Raw genomic sequence first — 18,550 nt, forward strand, 5'->3', positions numbered from 1 at the left:
TTCTGAAACTGATGTCCTGCACTATACTGTATTTGTTTTATCTGCTTCTGGGCAAATAGATGATTGAAAATGTAAAGCACCATGTGATTTAATGTAGTGTAATCCCCCTTCAGCAACCCCGTGGCATGAAGAAAAAAAAACAACAACAGAAGGCAGTAATGAGGTAGAGGCTTCTAAAGTGCAAACATCCCACCTCTCTATCGGAATATGCATCCATCTTTTCATTTCAAAATCTGTGCATACAAATATTAAAGCAACAGGACATCAATTAATCAGGCAGATGACAAGGTCGCCAGGCTATTGACATCACCTTTGCAAAAACATTAAACTTGTTTCATTGTCATGAACGTTTCACCAATTGTTCCCCAGCAGATCTTGTCGCTCTTTTGTCAGATTTGGTTTCTCTTCATCAGTCAGAAATGTGTCCTTTGTGATGCAGCTGCCGCATGTTTCAGGTGGACACGTCCAATGTTATGGAAGACAGTTTCAATGTGACTCTCTCAAGCGGCATTGCTGTTAAATGCCCCTACTTGCTATGGCCACGAGATGGCACCATAATACTGTTGTGTCTCCTCCAGCAGAGTAGGGGTTAGGAGCAATAGAGCATCCCACCACCCCCAAGTCAAGCAGAGAGGGAGGGTGTTCCTGTAACAAGAAACATGGTGTTACTGAGGCATAATGGGCAAAGGAACTGGCCTGTTGTTCTGGTGCAGTACACACCGGTGCAGCCACACATTTCACATGAGCACCTTGCCATGCGGAGCAATCCCCAGTTGGTAGCATGCAATCCTGTCCACCATTCATTCATCCACACCAGGGAAAGTGCCTTCAGTTAGGATAGCCAGATGCAGAAGTCCCTACATTTTCAATAATTGTGCAGAAGAGAGAATTGCAGCAAGCACAGCCTGCAAGTGATACCTACTGCAGTAGGTCTCAAATTTCAGTGGCGTCCCTGTAGGATGCCCACCCCGCCGCTTGCCTTCCGTTCTACATCATAGTTGTGGCATCCCCAAAGCTCCACGCCCTGTACAACCAAACTGGTTGTATTACCCCTAAATCCACCTCTGCCTACTGCAAGGAGCTGGGTATGTTTAGCCTGGAAAAGAGGAGACTAAGAGGAGATGTGATAGCCATCTTTAAATATCTAAGGGGCTGCCACATGGAAGAGGGAACAAGCTTGTTTTCTCCTGCTCTGGAGGGTAGGACTCGAACCAGTGGCTTCAAGTTACAAGAAAGGAGATTATGACTGAACATCAGGAAAATCTTTCGAAGAGCTCTTCAACAGTTGAACAGACTCCCACAAGGGGTGGTCGCCTCTCCTTCCTTGGAGGTTTTTAAGCAGAGGTTGGATGGCCACCTGTCATGGATCCTTTAGCTGAGATTCCTGCATTGCAGGGGGGGTGGACTAGATGGTCCCTGGAGCTCCTTCTATGGTTCTATGAATCCCATCCTCCCTGACCATTGGGCTGTACTGGCTGGGACTGATGGGAGTTGGATCAGCAACAACAGGAGGGCAGCACATTGGGTGCCCTGCCCCTTCATCTGGAGGGCGCCATGTTGGTGAAAGCTGCATCAGGACCTAAGGTTGTGCTGGGTCAAACCATGACCAGCCTTGCCTTTGCAACAGCAGCCAGACATTGCCCACTGGTAAGAATGGCCTTCCATTCTAGTTTGTCCTCACAATCAAGGCTTATTCATAGGTAGCCCACCTCTGAATTTCCATTTAGCTACCATGGCTAATAAGAGGGCCTTCCATGGAAGCGGCTGAGATGCAGCAGATAGGAGGAGCTCAGGATGGGTGGAAGCAAGGGAAGATGTGGGAGAAACAGCTTGACAGGGTGGGTGGGACTTGCAGCATCTACACCTTTTGGAACAGCAGTCGGACTAGGGTTAGAAACACCTGGCAGTTTTGGTTCTCTCAGTTTCACATTTCTTCCAGCCTTAAATTCAGTTCTCCACATTTCTGCAGCAATATTTTTATTGTCATGAAAATTATTCAGCATTTTAATGTGAATTTCTCCTAATAAACACAGTTTTTTTACTGTGTTTTGACTGGTGTGAACGTTTTTACAAGGAATTTCTCCCAATGCTATGCATACTTCTATGTTAATTTCATACAACCATATCATACATCAATAATACATTGATTTCTATGCTTACTTTCCCAAAATATATGCAACTTTGTACATGTTGTTTGCATGGAGAACATTGCACTGCACAATTCGGATATACGTACGAATTTGGAAGGATGCCTGAAATAGGTTTTTCAGAAGGCAATGTGATCATCGGGCTGATACAGGCTCCCCACTGCTGCTCTACAGAAATAAAGAAAAGTATTAGCCCATCTCGTGCATACATCCAGCCTGAAGAGGATGGATCTGCTCCTTGCACTCACACACGTGCCAGTTGCCAAATTACAGCTTGATAGTGGCTCTCTCCATGCTTGGTGTGGTCATGTTCCTGTGCCTTGTAAATAATGATGTGCAGAAGCAAGAGACTGGAATTACATTCCTCCAGACACCCATTCAACAAGGGAAAGAATAAGGCACACTCGTAGTGCTATGCATTAAAAAGCACTTAGGCTGCTCAAACCAGCATTAGAATAGCACATAAACACTGTTGCCAGAGTCTCAATGGGACTCTGGAGTTCAAATGGGAGCTCTAGCGTATCCACAGGGACCACATCAGGTGACAAGCGGGGTGGGGAATAGAGACCTTAGTGTATAATGATGTATTTGATACATGCAGAATCACCCTTCTGCTGTCATAATGGTTACGGGGAGACGTGCTCAACTGTCATGAACTGGCCAGATGCCAAGCAGCAGTGGGAGCCGCCAGCTGGGGAACACCCCCCCCCAAAGGGAATCCCCAGGGAAGAAGGCTCCGAGCTAGGGGATTGGTGGTGGGATGACGATGACTGGTCAGGGGGAGAAGAGGGGGCAGACTGGACGGAGGAGGTGTCGGAAGCTAAAGACGCAACAGGGTATAGTGAGCAGGAAGAGTATGTGCTAGACAGCAGTCCAGAATCAGAGGCAGAAGCGGAGGCTGCAAAGGGGGACCAAGAGGCAGAGATGAGTCAGGCTGATGAAGAAGCCAGAGGGTTCTCCCCCTCCTGCTGTGACCAGCTCCCCTCTCCCCTGGTCTCCCAGAACCAAAAGAGGTATGAAGAGATAGGAGCAGGGACAGGCACAGCGGCAGAGTCTCTGATTGCTTGGGAAAGGAGGAGACTTAGGCAACTGTTGGGAAGGCAGGGATCTTCAGTCTCCACAACTTCCTCATTGGGGCAAGATCTACCAGGACAAGTTGCTCTGCTCACTAGGCTTGGCCTCCTGATCTGACCATGTTTCCTTGAATAAAGAGGTTAGCTTCACTGACTCTGTGTGATTCATTGCCAGCTAGCTCCTGACTCCCACTCCTGACATCAACTGTATATGTTCTCCATAAACCAGACTCTTTCCCACTGGCACTGCTCACCCAGGTAAATAGAAGCAGTCATGCAGACACCCAGAGAGATGGGGAAGGGCTATAGCTCAGCAGCAGAGCATTTCCCTCTCTCCCATTTCACTCCCCAGCCATTGCAGGTAGTACTGGGAATGAAGCTTCTGTCTGAAACTCTCCAGAGAGCCACTGCTAACTGGGGTTGCTAACCTCTGACCCTCCACATGTTGCTGACCACTACCTGGGGCTAGTGGGGGTTGTATTCCAACAATGTCTGGAGGGCCACAGGCTGGCAACTTCTGGTATTGATGGTATTGAACTGGGGACTGATTCCACTCACCTTTCCTTTCATCCAATAATCCCACCCCAAGAATCAACTACAGCGTAGGCAGACTGCTAACAAAGCTGCTTGAGTTGAGCGGGTTACTGAGTAGAGCTGCTCCACCTCTCTTGGAGAGCAGCCAGTTCTTCTGCAGAATGAACTCTTTCCAGGTACATTTAATCTAAGCTGAAGACAAAAGCGGGGGGGGGGGGGGACAAAAGCAGAAAAAACAAAAGCAGAAAATACTGGGAAATGTAAAGGAATATGCATTTCTAAACTTGAAGCATCATAGAATTGCAGAGTTGGAAGGGACCCCAAGGGTAATCTTGTCCAACCCCCTGCAATGCAGGAGTCTCTGCTAAAGCATCCATGACAGATGCCCATCCAACTCTGCTTAGAAACCTCCAAGGAAGGCAAGTCCACAACCTCCCAAGGGAGACCGTTCCGCTGTCAAACAGTTCTTACTAAGAAGAAACTGGAAAGCAGCTGAAAATCCTCCATCACCCTGTTCATTCCTCAGCACCTGTATTTTCTTAGATGGTTAGACATTTGTCAGTAAATTTGAAGAATATCACTTTCAAAAATAGACACTTCTATACTTGGTCCCTACTTTTCCAAGCCCACTCACCTGGAGATTCATTTAAAGAAACTGGAGACAAGACTCCATGCAGATGAACAGGGCAATGATGGGCATTGATTTGTTTGTCCATGATGACACTGGGACCTGGCGGTATGGTCAACAAGCTGAAATGTTGCACAAGTTCAAATTTAGGGGAGAGAATCAGGATTCAACTTTGAAATTTTAGAGTGTTCCTGTTTTGTTTTTGAAGTACAGATCTTAAGGAAAACCTGAAGTCTTTGTTGATAAGTTTTAAGACCGCAACATTAAATGTCAGCTTCCCAAATTCAGGGCTTGTACTCCAGCTGTCAACTATGATTTCAGAGAATATCAGACATTCATTGCTGGATGACATGCAGTGTGTGGTGGGCTATGAACATGCTGCTTGTATCGCTAATGAAGTAAGAATCCAGCATGTGAATGCAAAAAACAACAAGAGGGCCATCAAAATGTCTGCATCACACACAGGCCTGTAAGAGAGGTGATGAAAAAGCAGGACATGCAGAGTTCTTGAATAAATGCAGCTGGCTGGATGAACACTGCTTTAAACTGGCTGCTGCAAAGCCAAATCCTAAGGATTTGCATACAGAAAATGGATCTAAATAAAGCCATTAAATGAGAGCATTACCCAACAACTAAGGCAGTCATAGCTAGATTCAGCACACTTGGTTTTATTTTTAGAGGAAAAGGAAAAGCTGTGGGGGTCCACCTTGCCACAGAAAGTTAAACTGCAGAAACCATCAATATTAATAAGGCACCTGTTAATGAGATGTTACTACAGGATGTCTTTAGCTCATGAGCTACATGGAAGCCAAAAGGCAAATAATATTACTGATTGCATGTGTACAGTTGAAGTATCCTCCAAACTGGGGTGCATAAAACTGTTTCCCCCAAAAGGACAGGACAAAGGGGGGCTAAATCATGGGCTGATTTTCAAGATCCCCTATTTGATTGATATTACTGCTTTGTTGTCATTGTATTCCACCACATCCCTCACAAAAAAAGTTTGACCCTGCTGCACTTTTATATATATATATTGTTTGAAGGCTGCTTACACATATAATTTGGTCCATTGGGAATACATAGCGGGTGTAACAACATATACTCGATGAACAGCTCTTAGCAAGGGGCTTCGTAAGACCCAATGGCCAGTGGTTTGTATGCTCGAGTGGTCTGGACTTCCATTAAAAATAGACTCAGTGACAGCACTGATCTCTGGTGCTTGGGGAAGGCCTCCCAGGCTTCAAACAAAGCTTGGGGGAAGACATCATTAAGTAACTTCTCCCATGGGGTTTATTCAGATTAGGAAGCCCTGGCAGCCAGGGAGGCTGCAGAGGGCTCGGGAAAATGTTCCATGAATAGAAAAACTCCCATGTGAGCCTGCCCTGTGAACTCTGGCCAACAAGATGGTGCCAACACCTTATTAGAGGGAGGAATCCTACTGAATTAAGTCTCCATTCAGCCCTACCTGCCAATCAGATGACGACAGCAGGTATGCACATGTACAGATGTATTGCGGTCAACCGATCTTTTCAACTGAACTGTATAGATGCCACAAAATGTTGTATGCCTCAGTAAAGCCCAAATATGATCAATCCATGGGGTGTGGGGAGAAAAACAGACACATAACCCACAGTCACTTCACAAGAATAAAATAGGCCCAACCCAACACTCACCAAAATCCTAAAGGAATTCTAAAGTGCCCTGTGAAAGAGGCAGGGAAATGGAAGTTGGTTTTTTGGAGTGGAATTTTAAAAACTGAGAAATCAGAGGACAGATTTCAGCATTGCGCTGCTGGTATTCTTGTCTATGAACATCTCTTTAACTTTCCTCCATTTAAGACTGAAAACATTTTCTAGCAGTTTCCACAGAAAGTTCCAGCTTCTTGAGGATTTGCATTTGATTCCTGCTTTGTATAAATTTTGATGACATAGAGATTCAAAGACTGCTTAAGCTCTGGGGTTAAGAGAGTGGATGAAGCAGGGTTATGTTATCTGGGGTCAATTTATTAATCTACAGTTAACATGCTCTGATGTCCCAATGCTAAGCGCAGTTAGTTTGAAAGCCTTCCTCGTTTTAATTAAACACACTTGAAAAATAAGCATTGGGTGAAGTATTATAAACAGTGCCATTTTTCTAGAAAAAGAGGTGCCGGAAATCTCCATGAACAGCTCCCTTGTTCTCTTATAATGGCAAGGGGGCCCACCTGAGAGGGGTCAGAACTGAGTTCTAGTCAGTTCTGGCTGGGGTGAAAGCCCTGATTATACAGTAAATGATCCACAAAGCAATCAGGTGGCATTCAGCAGTATTGGAAATCAAAACACATTGTAGCTCTTCAGAAGTTGTTAGATTCCATTTCCCATCATCTCTGACCATTGGCCCTGCTGTCTGAAGCTCATGTGAGCCCCTGCCTCCTCTCTCTCTCTCTCTCTCTCTCTCTCTCTCTCTCTCTCATTCTCTCTCTCTCTCTCTCTCTCTCTCTCTCTCTCTCTCTCTCACACACACACACACACACACACATTCTTCCCAAACTGCATCCTATCAAGTTCTTATTCTGGAAAGGGAGATGATTCCTTCTATCATCAAGTTAGCACTTGCATCTTTCAGGTATGTGATGGAATGATGTGGGAAGAAGAAATGTGAGACTAAGACAGCTGCCAGTAACATGAAGCAACTGAAGAAAAGGAGATAAAATTATAGAACCATTGCCTAGCTATACCAATCATTTGCGGCCAGACATTTGGAGAATGGACCAAAAATTGTGCCCACTATGATCTGCAGCTGTGAAGCCTATTGGCAACAGTGTTGTGTAGTGGTAAGTGTCAGAATAGGACCTGGGAGACCAGGGTTCAAATTCCCACTTGGCCATGAAGCTCACTGGGTGACCTTGGGCCAGTCGCTGCCTCTCAGCCTAACCCACCTTACAGCCAGATGCACTGACCACTTAGACCTTCTCAGGAGCATGGGCTGCCCCAGTCTTTTCTGTGCTGCAGCATGCTCCACTTGTACACTGAGGTTGTGTGACTGGAGCATTCCCCAACAGTGAAGGAAGCAAGGCAGCCTGTACAATTCTTTGTTTGCCCTGAAATAAAGTGTCTGGGGGAGAATATCTGCTACAACCAATTCAATGAAAGAATATGCTTGCAATTATTTCCAAATTGTAGAAGAGGGAGAGAGGATACATTCCACCTGCTTGGCAAGAAAAAGAGCATTATTACCATCTCCCACCCTGATCCTTTATAACAGAAGAAACAGGCTGAATTGTTATCACTGAAGAAGTCCACATATGTTCACACAAGGGACAAAAAGCCATCCTGAAGATAGATCATGTAGCAAAAAATGAAGGTCAGCAAAATTAGAAATGTCCTCAGCTTGAGGCCACAGTTGTCCTCACTGCTCTCTCAGAAACTGCATCTGATCACTGAGGAAGTTAAAAAGAGAGAGAAATGGGACTCAGTTGTCACAGCCATTTGTCTAGGTTAGGGTCTCTCAGACTGATGAGCCTGCTTTTCAAACTTTCCCAAGGACTTGTCGTATTCCATTTTACATTCATGCAGTTTTGACTCCCAAAGTATTATTATTATTATTATTATTATTATTATTATTATTATTATTATTATTATTTGAATTTATATACCACCCTATACCCGGAGGTCTCAGGGCAGTTCACAGAATAAAATCAATAAATAAAACCACAAAATACATAATCAAAATAAAAACAACGCAATAGCCACCCCCTCTCAGGCAGTTGTCTTTCCATTTCTGTGATACACCACATCTAGGGGCAGCCCACTCTATTCTACTCCTCCTGCTTTAAGAAGAGCACTTCTGCATCAGACCAAAGGCATATCTAGCTCAGCATGCGGTCCAAAGTGGGCCAACCAGATGCCTATGAGAAGCCAGCAGGCAGGACATGAGCTCTCAACTCCCATAACGTGACCAATGGTCAGGGATGCTGGGAGACGTAGTCCACCCACATCTGGAGAGCCAAAGGTTCCCCATCTCTGAGATAGAGCTGTGACCAACATTGGGTGAAATCCCATTTGGGCATTCTATTTATTTGGTGGGCTTGGACTTTAATTCATCCACATTCGTAGTTCTGTAAGGGGAGAGCATCCAGGCCCTGCAGTGATATCATCTTGAGAGGTTCCCAAAGTGTCCCGGCTCCCAAACTCCCTGCAAAAGTATTAACAAACCCCAGCTCTGCAATTAAACTGTATCTCTCCTAATCTGTCCTGCCCCAAGAAATCTCAGTTCCCATTTGGTATTCAGAGTGAGAAAAGGAGAGTAACATTGCCTTTTGTTCCCCTCAGAAAGGGTAAATTGGACAAACTAAAGTGTGCTTCCTGACAACCTGTTTGTTGAGCGTTCATCCTGAAAGGACATTATTAGATAACATTGGCAGTTTAGTGAGTATTCCTCCTGATTAGATTGTGAGGAGGTTAGACAATGTTGTGTCGAGCCAGTCTCATCCCACACTTCACAGCACCATTTGCTCATCCCTTTCCCTTTTGCAAAAAATTTAATATGTGGGGGGGAAGGAGGTTTCTTGGATAAGACCTTCAGATCAAGTTTAATTGTGTATCTTGAATTTGCCAGTATGTGACGGAATCCCACAGCAAAACTGCTTTTTTAAAGAGGATTATACAAATTTAATAAATAATAATAAAAGAGAAGTTTGTGGAGGAGAGAGCTGGTAGATGATTGTAGACCATCACAGCTATACTGTGCCTTCACAGCTGCAGACAGCATTGTTTCTGAATACCAGTTGCTGGAAACCACAGGAGGAGAGTCCTCTTATGCTCAAATCCTGCTTGCAGGGTTTCCACAGGCATCTGGTGGGCCACTGTGAGTACAGGATGATGATGATGAAGAAGAAGAGTTTGGATTTGATATCCCGCTTTATCACTACCCAAAGGAGTCTCAAAGCGGCTAACATTCTCCTTTCCCTTCCTCCCCCACAACAAACACTCTGTGAGGTGAGTGGGGCTGAGAGACTTCAGAGAAGTGTGACTGGCCCAAGGTCACACAGCAGCTGCATGTGGAGGAGCGGAGATGTGAACCCGGTTCACCAGATTACGAGTCTACTGCTTTTAACCACTACACCACATTGGCTCTCAACCTGTTTGTTGAGATGCTGGACTAGATGGGCCATTGGCCTGATCCAGCAGGCTTTTCTGTTCTTGGCAGTGGAAATGTCCTCAATCAATGGTGAATTCCCAGATGGAATCAGTCGAAAGATTTTTAGGGAACAGATGACCATTTCGCCTGGAATGGAAGTACAGAGTAGGTTCTATAAACTGCTGAGGAGGCTGGCCAACTCAAGCCTCTCGCTTTCTTTTCCTCCTTCTTGTTCCTTGTAATTACTTTCCATAATAAAATCATCCTTTGATGTAATATAATTGCCTTAAAGTGTTGCTAGTTAATGGAGTGAGGAATTGAGGGAGACCGGTCAACTTGGGGGGGGGGGTGGAATTCTCACTCTCTGTAAAGATGTCATTTGTTTGCTTTCTAATTCTTCTTGTGCACCTCAGGTTGGGGGGCAGAACAGTTGTGGAAAGACCAAGCCGGCAAAGGTTCCTGTGTGGGGAGCCACTGTGCCAATGTGGGAACAATCAAGTTCAGGGATTGCTTCACAAAACTGCTGCAAGGAAATTGAATTATAAATGTGGGGACTTCTATATATTAAGGCTGGTGTGTGACTGTTTTGTTTTTGTTTTGTGTTTTTTGTTTGTTTTTGTTTCGCTTTTTAAGAGAGGGGAAATCATGTGAAGGGGTGGTTAAGATGGTGATAATTTCTTCCTACGCTAGTATTGCTGCTGCTCATAGTGGGGGCGATGGGCTGGATCCAGAACTGTCCTTCTGCAAATGTCCTTTCTTCCATTCATGGAAGGGACTGGGATCTAGTGAGGGCTGCCACTGGTGGGAGGAGAAGGTGGCCATTTTCACATGATTTGCTTCCCTCCTGCGCAACCACCACCACAACTCCTCCCACAGGGTTTTTGGAGAATTCTCCAGTTCTCCAGAGGAGATTTTGAGGGAGGTCCAGGGGCTGCAGGAAGAAGGCAGAAGCAGCAAATATTGCTTCTCCCTCCCACAGCAGAGTTCCACACATGGGAAGTTTGGATCTGCCATCACAACAATAGCAGCAGCAGAGAGCCATTAACGGGTGCACGCTTTACAGATGTGTCTTACGAAAAGACACATCACTGCCCTGAGGAGTTTACACTCTGAAAAATAATAATTGCCATTTCATTTTTATTTACAATCTAAAATTCAACACAAGTGAGGGAACAGAAGAAGAGGTCGGGGAAACAGGGGGAAAGTGCATGAGCACTTCAGTTACATAAACTTGGGCTTAGCAAGGCATTTGCCACACAGAGATGGTTCTGGGCATTGTGAAAGGGCAGAAATTTGTTAGCAATGTTAGTTATTATCTGTGTAGATTTATTCCCGAGGGCAATAAAACCATTAACATCTCAGTGATTTGGAATAGTACGACAAACACCACTCCTTTTTCCTTCCTCTTTTCTAGCGAACCTCAGAGCCAGACATCTCTGCCATTGTATTGATTGCTATCAACAAACAAAGAGTCTCTCTAAGTCCAAGGTAATAGTATTATTTTGATACTTGACAGCATACCTACTCACTGGAAAAGGCACACACACACACTGAGCTATGCCATAAGTTTAATTCAAAATTCCCCTTGTGGGATTCTCTGCCTTAGTTGCCAGAATAACTTGGAGGACTGCTGCTCCAGTTTGGGCCAGTTTTGATAACCACCAAGTCCTGGTGACAATTTTAACAATCATGGAACTTCAAAATGATTTGCTCACTTTTACCCTCCCTAGCCTTCTCCTCGCCCGTCTCTCTTTTACAATCTGACTTAAACATTGAGAGATGCATTAAATGAACAGAAACTACAGAAGAGGAAAGCAGAAAACATATTGTCCTAGTGTATGGTCTGAAGGTACATGAGGATACCACTGAACCGCTCAGTGCCTGTATGGGCAGCCACCCAGGAACTCCCTGTACACTGTCTCAGGTCAGACAGGTCCCATGTTGAAAGAAAGGAGGGGTATAAATAAAATTAAGCTGCCTTAGACTGAGTCAAACCATTGGTTCATTGAGTGCAGTGCAGTCTAATCTGAGTGCAGTAGCTGTCTGGGTCTCAGTAACTCAGTCCTGCTACCTGAGATCCAATCTCAAAATACTAGGGATTGAACCTGGAGCTTCCTAATTGCAAGGCACATATTATACCACTAAGCTTTGGCTTTTTCCCTGCAAATGCATGCTTTGACATCCTCAAAGGAAGAATACACCAACAGGCTCTGCCAAAAAACACCACTCCATTGTTCCCTATCTCCATCAATCAATACAGGTAGAACGGCAGACATCATCTCCAGTTATATTGATTGGGCTACAGGTAAGAAAAGTCCCTCTCCATGTTCTAGAGCAGGCGTCACCAACATGGTGCCCATGAGTACAGATGCTCCCCCAAGAGACCTTCCCTGGTGCTCACAGGGTCACCTCCCCCTTCCTTCGCCTTGTAGCCAATCAAATAGGTTTGGGGAAATGATTGGTTGTTGAGGATGCCCGCCAACAACAGTTTCTCTGGTTTGCAAATGGGTCCAAGAGCCCAAAAAGCTTGGTGATTCCAGTTCTGGAATAATCAAAGCCTTAGTTAAGAAGGAGATCATTATTATACCTCCTCTAGCAACTACTCACGGGTCTACAGGGAGAGCTGCCTTGCCATTTCAGCGCCCTGACAAAAAGAGGAAAAATATAGCCTACAATTCGTCATGTTTCCCTGTCTAGGCAACCCACAAAAATGAGATCAAGTATACGTTGGCTGTCGCTGAGCACATCTAGAGAACAAAAACTATCTGACATTCCACACAAAGGCCCCTACTGCTCACTTTGCCAATGTGACCATGCAAATTCAGCTGAGCAAATGGCCATTTATCAAACAAAGCAAAATTGGAAATACCATTGGAAACAGGTTTGTTCAAGAAGCCAGCCCAGAAAATGCACCACTAGAATGTTCCCATTCTACAGAACGTTTGCTCAAAAAACATTTGCCTCCTTGCATGTGCCCAATTAATGCTTCCATTTCTCTCCCTGATTTTGAATCTTGTTTCTGTAATTATTTTTGGCTAATTTAGATGTTACTACTGACGATCAGATTAGCTTGGCCAGAGGCTGTTGGATTTAATTGTGGTGAGGTTATTACCAGTTTGGATTATTTTGGAAACCAAATCTGAATAAGAAAAACTTGAATAGCTTCAGGGATAGGCAGGTGCAAAGGCAGACACAGTAACATAAATCATGTCTTCTTCAGAAGTTGGTTTTCTACGCTAACATTGCTTTCATTACAATACTTGAAATCTCATTTTTTTAAAAAAAAAATTAGTTAAAGCTGCAGAAAAAACCTGCCATCAAAACTTCAATAATATTTTAACAATTAATTCCATAATTCTGCTGTAACCCATATAAGTGTCTTAAAGAAATAAGACTGACTGGATGCAAAGGGGTTTACTTCTGACTAGATACATATAATGATTTCACTGTTAATGAAGCTTTTGTCCAAATGATTGGTCACTCGGAAGAATAATCCAGTTCCCTCTCACATACTCCCCTCCCTTGCCCATTTGTGGGTGCCCTTCATCACCAACACATGTTCCCCATCCATGGCCATCCTACATGCAGAGAACTGCACCCAAGGGAAGATTGCATGTACCCAATAGCACAAGTACACAGGGCTAGCCCTAACTATTAGGCAAAGTGAGGCAGCTGCAGGATGAGGGGGGTTGAAGTCTGTAGAATGGGTCTCCCTGTTCGATAAAACGTTGACTTAGCACATCTCGTGTTCCCACCACCACCACTCTCTGAGGATGCAAAAATGAGGAATGAGAAAACATTGGCATGGTGAGGCTCTCTATTCATAGTAGACTCCCCTGATGAATAAAAGCAAGGAACAGAGTGACCCCCCCACTGCCCCCACACACCTGTTGCTGTGGAACCAGGTTGTACTCATGAGCTATCATTTCAAAATCCCTGTCAACAGAGAGGCACCATCCTCAGTCACCAGAAGACAAAGAAGATATGGCTGAAGGGAAGCAAGAGGCCTGTCAAGCACCATAGGATGGATTCTGAAAGCTCAAAAGCTCACCGACATTGTCATGGAGAGGTGCCTTGGATTCAGGGGCTGAATGTTGTTTGCCCTCCGCTGTCCCAAGACAAACTCCTGCAATGGCATTGGGACTGGAGAGAAGAGAGTAGAAGCTCACATCACACCCTCCAGTCCTGAACTACTCATGGAAGATGAGGGAACACTGAGGAGACCTTGACACTATACTCCATGGATCAGGTAAAGGAACTGTATCCTGGCGCCAGATCCTGAGAGCTCTCAGAAGCAGGACCGGCCTCTGCAGGGTCCCCTCGCTCAGTGGATGAGGAACTCAGGGGCCGGGAGTTCTGTCCTCTGTTTTCCTTCCTTTTCGCATCCACACACATGTACAAGTTTACTTCATGGGCTAATAACAACTGCTACTGCTGCTATAACCAGGGTGCAAAAATCCAGGTTCTCCATTGCCACTAGTACCTCCTTTATTTAAAATATTTTTATGCAAGGTCCTTTCAACGTGGCTTACAGTCAAAACCATAACAAAATACAGCAAAACAGCATTATCAATGAAACCAGATTAAAAAGAAAAGAAAAGAAACAAAACAAAATCAACCTGGCAACTGACAACTGGGATGCTGTAGCATTTAGGAAGCAAGTTACTCTCACCCCCCCCCCCCCCCCGGTTCCATGACAAACAGTCACTAGCTCTTACATTTTGCAAAATAAAAAATGCATTCCTGATATTAAAAACAAACAAGCATCCTGACAGTAAAACCTTCTTATGATCACAAAGTGCTGCCTTCCTTTGCCTCCTATGTATTTTTTGAAGCCATTTCAACCTATTCTATCCCTTGTTTGTGACATGCATACATCTAAGATTTCCCTTAAGAAGCACTTGAATCAATAAAGATGCCAATACTGTTTTGATTTTCTGGATGAAACCTCTACTGGTGGGGCAGCCTCAGAGTTCATGCCTTTCCTAAATGTCCACCGTTCATGAGAATTTCAGAAGTGGTGGGAGTGAACACAGCAAAGGGTACAGTATAAATTCTGAACAAATACAAAAGGTTGTGATATGTCATTTGCTCTCCAAAGGTCAATCTTCCCTTGCTGGGTTGGCTCAGGAGAGAAAAGCGATTGTCATTGTCATTCATTTTTGTTCACTGACCATTTGATGGGCATGTCGCAGACACTCTCTGCCAGATTAGGAATAGTTCTTTGCTCTCTAATATCTTCTGTGCCCCTGTGAACTAATTCCTCATTAATCATAGGAGGTATCGGGGTACCAGTCAGACTGCAGGGACACGTTTATTTGGGCATGTGTGATGCTATATTATACATTCCTGAATAAATAATGCTTTGGTTCAATAATTTCATTGTTTGTCCTTGAACAGATCAAAATTCTGGCCTAGCCAAATGCCTTGCCAGGGTGTTCAGTATAACACTGAAGAGAAGAGGTAATGATGGACTGTCCTAAAGTGACCTTTAATAGCAAGAAGGGTGTGCACAGGTCCACATCATATAACCTTTCGGGAAGACCCCAAGAAACCCCAGTCACCAAATGATAAAGTTAGGCCCAAAAAGAGCAGCAGGTTGGCCTAGTTTTACTCACAAGTGCTAAAAGGGCAGCGCAGGATGATCTGGAGAGTGAAAAGTAACAGGAAGTCACCCAAAGCACTCTTTAATCTAAAGAGGATGGAAGAGTCATGGGTGGGAGGGAGAAAGAGAGAGAGAGAGCATGAGGAGGGGAAGTTTTTCTCCATTCCACACAATTCCCCTCCTCCAGCTGTTCAGGAAACAGCTGAGCAGTGGTTTCAAATGAAAGCTAGTAGGAAATGCACCAGGGGCCAAATTTGGCCTGCAAACCATCACTTCTGCACCCCTGCTTAGGCAGTGATCTTCTACTGCACAATATTTCCCCTCACAATAGTGAGAATGAAGGCATAAGACTTTAAGGTTTTCTTATATTGCAAGTATCATTTCCTTGCTCTAAGCCAGCAAGGCATATCAAGACTTTTCAAGGCAGATTCTGGAGTGATATACAAGACGAGACAAGGTGTCAAACTGGCCATAATGGAAACAGTCTATAACAACTTACTAAATTAATGATTTCTAGTGCTTACCTTTCCTGGTAAAATTCCAGAGTTCAAGATGGGCTCCCAGGGTTGAAGCTTTAGAGGCATCAGGACAAGACAAGGAGACGTAAGAAGGTTCTCCAGAAAGGAGGGTCCCAGAGGTTAGTTCCCATGCAGCTAAGACAAGCAGGAGTTGACAAGGGATGAGATGCAGAGCTGAGACAGAGAGCAAGGGAACAACAACCCAGGTTAAAAAGAAAGCAAGAACATATGTGTATAACCAGTGAGATGCATGATTCCTACATCCAGCAGACACTTATGACCCATAGCAGCTCACCAGAGAAGGCAACTTGAACTAGCCAGTAAGGAATGTGGTCAAACCCAACAAGAATCAAGTGCCATAAACTAGGTCACTTGCATAAAGCATCTGTAAGGGACCAGTAACCTGACAAACAATATGTAGATGGCTTCAAGAACACCCAGTTTATACAGAATTGAAAGAACCCATAAACATTGTGACTGGGATCTTCAACCCACAGAGTCTGCATTTGCTATGTTGAATTTACTTGGATGTCTAAGGCTGCAACTTATGGGAAGAATCTCACGTGTGAAGCATGTGTGCATGTGTGATACAAACACTCTGATTTAACTATTCATTTGTTTTGTGCTGCCCTCACTTTGATCCTTCATGTATACAGTATCCATGTACGGGTCTCAATAAGCTGACAGGGCCCTTCTCACATTACCCAGTGGTTGCCACTGGATGTGCATAAAGCTTTGAGCTGTAGCCAAAGCTTTGAGCTGTGGTCTCACTGGTGTGCCTACATACATATTTCTGCATGTTCCCATTTAACTTTCTCGGGAGGAAACAAACATTTCACATGCACATCTGAAGTGCAGGGCTCACTCCAGTTAGGTCCCTCTGATTTCAAGGAGAGGGATTTAAGCAGATGCTTAACTCTCATCAAACTTCGTGTACACTCAATACATATAAAGCACATGGCTTCCCCCAAAGAACCCTGGGAACTGTAGTTTGTTAAGAGTACTGGGAATTGTAGCTCGGCAGGGGGGACATGGGTGGCACTGTGGGTTAAACCACAGAGCCTAGGACTTGCCAATCAGAAGGTCGGCGGTTCAAATCCCCGTGACAGGGTGAGCTCCTGTTCCTTGGTCCCTGCTCCTGCCAAACTAGCAGCTTGAAAGCACATCAAAGTGCAAGTAGATAAATAGGTACCGCTCCGGTGGGAAGGTAAACGGCATTTCCGTGCGCTGCTCTGGTTCACCAGAAGCGGCTTAGTCATGCTGGCCACATGACCCGGAAGCTGTATGCCGGCTCCCTCGGCCAATAAAGCGAGATGAGCGCCGCAACCCCAGAGTCGGTCACGACTGGACCTAATGGTCAGGGGTCCCTTTACCTTTACGAGGTAAACTACAGTTTCTGGGATTCTTTGGGGGTGCTTTAAGTGTACAGTATGAACACGGTCTCCGTGTATTATAAAAGTGCTTAATTTGGGCAGGATTGTATCTGTGATTTGTGAAGCAGCTCTGTTACAATACCTTCAGGTAGATTCCCAAGCAAAATTCAGGACAGGCAATCCGATGAAGCTGGCTTTGCAGTGTTTTGTGTGGTTCTGCAAATGGAATAAGTGAAGTGATTACATGACCAGTCCAAAGCATTTTGCTGCCTGCACCAAGTCACCAAATGGCTGGCGCACACATGCACATACACCTCATGCTCGGACAAACACTTTGAAAAATCCTGCTGCACTGTTCAGTCATCAATTCTTGCTTTCAGCTGTGCCCCCTCAATTTCACCCCCAAAGCAGCCTGCTCATAGCTGTCAAGCGTCCCTTATTTGGCGGGACAGTCCCTTATCCCAGCGCCATGTCCCACTGCTGTCCCTTATTGATGATGTCCCTTAAATAAGCTACTGAAGATAATGGGGTCCTTTCTATGTCCAGCTGTCCTTTGTCAACAACAAATTGTTGCTTTTTTGTGTTGAATATATGCTATATGGTAATTTATGGACCTAATAGGTATCTAAAGCCATTTGCATGCAACAAAATATGTATTTTATCAAAGTAATTGTTGATCCCTTATTTTGGCTGCTGATCCCTTATTTTCAAGGCTGCTGGTCCCTTATTTTCAAGGCTGCTGGTCCATTATTTTCAAATCTGCAAGTTGACAGCTATGGGCCTGCTTCCCCTTGCCACACTGCAGGGCCAGCTCTGTGTGATCATAACGAAAGGGAACACATCAAATAAAGAAGCATATACCCTGCACTGGAGCAACCTCTAGATATTCTGGGACAAATGCAGCAGAGAAACAGCCAGAGGGAAAGCATTTGAAAGATGCTAGAATGATTTACTCACCAGTCCTAGGAGCTGGCAACAGTTCTGCGTGACCAAAGCTTCTTGTGGCAAGGCAGAGAATTCCAAAAGCGTCTCGGGGGGGGGGGGAGAGAGAACTCAAGACAGAGAGAGGCCGGACTGAGTTTCAGCAAATTGAGCACTTCCACGCAACCCAAGATAATAATAATAATAATAAAAATTAAGAATCAACTCAAATGCGACTGAAACGTGTAATTATGCAAAACTGCTTTAAATGGGCATTTGTTCAAAAGCGGTGGGCTTTAAAAGATTAATAAAATTAAAGACTCTGCAGCAGCGTTTCAGTTCCCAACCCAAATGGGTCTTTGGAGCCCCTCTGGGAGCTCATGGCAATGGATGGGCAAACTCCCACTGATTGAAATGAGGCTGGTTAGGAAGGACAAGGCTTTTGTGTGGCTCGTGCGCTTGCTTTAGAAACCCTCTGCCAAAGTCAAGCACAAAACCCACATTTTGATTAATACTTAATACCATTTAAGAAAAAGAACTATAGTTTGCTGGTGCCAATCTTTCTGATTTCTACTACTGCTTGCATTCCAAATGCATTAACTTCCAGCATTTTGGGGTTTCTTCTTTTGCTAA

General features: G+C 44.6%; 2 long non-coding RNA genes across 2 annotated transcripts; both read right to left on the reverse strand.

Annotated features, from left to right (window-relative positions):
- Window positions 1-202: 202 nt before the first annotated feature.
- LOC114596734 (uncharacterized) lies at window positions 203-2,771 on the reverse strand. Its single transcript, XR_003706620.2, has 2 exons — window positions 2,237-2,771; window positions 203-645 (listed from the first exon to the last, which is right to left on the reverse strand). It is a non-coding gene; the product is annotated as an uncharacterized LOC114596734 (long non-coding RNA).
- A 12,839-nt stretch (window positions 2,772-15,610) lies between these two features.
- Window positions 15,611-18,034, reverse strand: LOC114596733 (uncharacterized). The gene is made up of 3 exons (XR_003706619.2): window positions 17,954-18,034; window positions 17,139-17,212; window positions 15,611-15,797 (listed from the first exon to the last, which is right to left on the reverse strand). It is a non-coding gene; the product is annotated as an uncharacterized LOC114596733 (long non-coding RNA).
- Between the last annotated feature and the right edge of the window lie 516 nt (window positions 18,035-18,550).

Source organism: Podarcis muralis, chromosome 6, assembly GCF_964188315.1.
Source record: "Podarcis muralis chromosome 6, rPodMur119.hap1.1, whole genome shotgun sequence".
In the NCBI taxonomy this organism is placed as follows: domain Eukaryota; kingdom Metazoa; phylum Chordata; class Lepidosauria; order Squamata; family Lacertidae; genus Podarcis; species Podarcis muralis.